This window comes from Pinus tabuliformis, chromosome 1_2 (assembly GCF_031772625.1).
Source record: "Pinus tabuliformis cultivar Carrire ecotype Pingquan chromosome 1_2, CPIR1, whole genome shotgun sequence".
In the NCBI taxonomy this organism is placed as follows: domain Eukaryota; kingdom Viridiplantae; phylum Streptophyta; class Pinopsida; order Pinales; family Pinaceae; genus Pinus; species Pinus tabuliformis.
In genome coordinates this window covers 152,205,834-152,209,638 of record NC_142298.1, presented here as the reverse complement: position 1 = coordinate 152,209,638, position 3,805 = coordinate 152,205,834, and positions in this window count along the sequence as shown.

Below are 3,805 nucleotides of genomic sequence, written 5' to 3'. Positions count from 1 at the left end.
CCCGAAATCCCATTCAGGTTATAGTTCTAGTTCAACTTCACAAGCAAACAGATCAAGTGATTTTTTCCTTCTGTGACCAAGCTTAATATCATATTTAGGGATATCTTGTCGGAATGGATCAAAAGCAACAAGATTTCTAACTGGCTTCTGAAATGACTTAGAGAGTTCTATAACTCTGAAATAGATCTTTTCAAGAATCGAAAGCCTAATATTAAGCTTTTCTATGGCTTTTTTTATTTCTTCAACATCACTCAGGACATGGATACTATGTCCAATTTGTATGAAAGTTTTTGTAGCTCTTCTCTTTCAGACTTATTAGAAGCAATTATTCTTAAAATATCCTTATGAACATCATCTAAATTCTTGGCTGTTAAACTTGCTTGAAGATTTGAATAGTTCAACAACTTTCACTCATCAGAAACACTTGTGTTAGCTGAGGATGATCTGACTGGCATATATTCTTGTTTAATTTTTCCATAAGACTGGTATTGACGAAAAGGAGTGGTTGGAAGATTTCTTCTGGGAATAAATGAAAGTCCTCCTATCAGTACCTTGATTGTCATTTCTGTATTTTCTCTTGGAAATGCAATAAAAAAATACACAGATCTATAGGTTTAGGGGATCCATATACAACTTTTATTTTATCAATGCAGGCTGGGAAATATATATATTTTCGAGAATGACAAATCTGGTTATTTTTGCTGGATTTGAAAGTATGCTGAGGCTTTGTAGTTTGCAAGGAAGATTGGGTTGGGGTAGAAGGAAGATGACCAAAGGAGAGTTGGTCCTTGGTGATTTGGAGAGGTATTGGATTTCTGAAATAATTTCTTCTTTCAATTTCCAACAGAGCTTGTTTATAAGTATGGTATTTATTTTCCCAAGAGGTTGGATAGCTCATGCCTATCCATTCGAATGTGACAGGTTGAGTATTGGAAGAATGATTTATTTTTAATATACTATGCAGGTGGGAAGTCCTCTCTACAGAGGGCCTTAGCGATGGAAGAGTGTCATTAGAGAATCTCACTATCACCATACATTTTAATTGGAAAATGAGGGATGAAACAAACATATCGAATCCTCCAGGAAGAATGTAGGCTTTGAGTAGATCATAGATATAGGGGTCATCCAGAGAAATTGTATACTTTGGGTAAACAATACAGAAAGCTGGTCCATCATGCAATGGGGTAGAAAATCCTCTAATTAATGCATCTGCAAACTGATTATGTCTTGTATTGAATATGCAAAAAGAGAATTCACATTTAAAAAAGGTCTGACTAGAGATTGCAATCCAAACTTTATCGCCCCAAGATGACAATACTTGTATATTTGTTTCTTTCCCCAATCTATTAGATCTCTATCTAGCAAATTTATATGTAGTGGTTCATCATTAGAAGTGAAAGGTTGATTTACATAATGAACCTTGATAAAAGACTGTGAAAAATATTCCCATCCATGGAGCTTATAAACATCTTTGGGATATATAGGTGGAAGTTTCTAGTCAGTGAACGAATGAGGTTATGAAATAGAAATAAGTACTCTAGAAGTAGTGGACTCAGACAAAGCAGAAGATCTATGATATTTAACCATAATACTTTTTCCCGAAGCATCTCTTTTACAGGTCATGATTTTCTGTAGATTCTATGAGATGTGGGTTAGTCTGCACCAAAAGTTAGAGAAGTCCTCTGAGTCTCAAAGATTCGTTCGATAAGATCTTACACAATGGAGATTTTTAGGAATCCCACGAAACCTCTAAATAGGATACAATAGCTACAATTGAAAAAGTAAATCTTACACAGTGGATATTTTTAGGAATCCCATGAAACTTTTAAATAGGACACAGTGGATGCTTTTGCTGAAAGCCCACGAGAACATACTGACTCCACATGAGTCAACGAGTATGATGAGGTAAAAATTTACCAGCCATCAGTGAAATAGATGCACATGGGTTCTCCACATGAGCACCCCATTGGTCTATCAGAATCAAAAGAATAATCTTTTGGTCCCTAGTTTGAATCCCCCAATGTGAGGTACCCAAATCCACACCAACAAAAATTACTAGGAGTGTGACTATACATTGATCGGGAAAAGCATACCTTAAATTTCCCCACAATTTTTTTTGGAAAATATATATGTGTACACATACATGTATGTATCACAAGTCTTATTATCCCAATCATGGATGGAAATCTAGCATTCACAAAATTGCAGATTAACCATTAGTCTGGTTTAACAAAAAATAAATGCTCACAATTACCCAAAGTTTAAGCTTAATTTAAGCTTTAAAAATCACAATAACTCAAAAAAGAATACTCATTCTTTAATAATATTGGTTAAGGAAATTTTAAGACTTTTCCTCAAGAAGTGGCTAATGTTCTCAATGTGCTCCTACCTATTATTAATTACTTCTCTTTTCAAGTGTATCATGCTTAGGATGTGCCCACATCTCACTATATTGGAATTGGTACACACTCTTAACCATGAAACTATGAAGCAATTAAGGAAGAGAAAATTATAATGAAATTAAGAATTGAAAAAGTAAGAGAAAGTTAACATATCATAAAGGGATTATTAGCTAAAGTTAGAAGATTGAAATTATATTTCCATTATAACTAGGTTAAAGGAAAAAATTCACATTATTAAAATAGAATAAACTTTAATATTCTCCATATTGGAATTGGGAGTTGGATAATACCTAAAACATTCTAGAAAGAAATAAGATGTAATTTGTGTGATTGTAAAAATGTGGAAGATGCAAAACACTTTCTCTAAAATGCTTTAACTATTCACACATTAGGTCTCAATTTACAATAGTTGCAACTACTAATGTTCATAACTAGGACTTAATTCTACAAACTTATAAAACCACCGATGTTTATGGTTTGTTAAGTCACATTTTTTTTCTCTCTAATCTTTTTTGATTATACAAAAAAATGTTTAAAAAAATGAAATTTAATTTATTATCAATTTTCTTAAGGTCTAATAAATAAAATTTGATTTCAAGAGATAGTAAGCATCATCACCATCATCAAATTATTATTATAAATTATAATATCGACCTAGATCCATATTAACTTCAGATTTACTAAGCACTAAGAGAGATCAAATCTCTTCAATATCTCTTGAGATGCAAAAAGAGATTTGATCCCTCTCGACGCTTCATAGATCCTAAGTTAAGATGGATCTAGGTTGATTTAATTTCCCCCTTTAAATAAGATAATTCCACATCAATACCATGGGTTCTCATAATTCTAAAGCTCAAAAATCACACACTACCCAACAAATAGTAATAATGATAATAATGCGCACACACACACACACACACATATCTTAGTTTGAAGTTATTTTTATTTTCACATAGAGTAATTTTTATTTTTATTTACAACATTTCTACCATACTAGGTTGGATAACGTCTCTGGGTGCAATAATATATAAACTAGCAATTGCACCAAATGTTGCAAATGAAATGACATAAGGCATAAATTCGAGAAGATAAAGAGAAATCACTTACATTATGCCAAATGAACTTGTATTGAAGCAGGAAAGTGACCACATGTGCTTAAACAAAACATTAGAGAATGTGCTTTCTGGCTATACATTCAAATGGTCTGAGCAAATACGAAAGGGAGTTCACAATGGCAATGATTTTGGATGAGATCAAGTAAAAACATTAAGGTAATTTCCAAAACCCAACAAGGGATTATCTAAGTGCTCTAAAAATAAAAAGGAGATCAACCCACTTGTCTAATATTATTTTTCCTGCTAAATGGATAAGGATGCATTATGCAATACAGGTTTCAGGTTTCC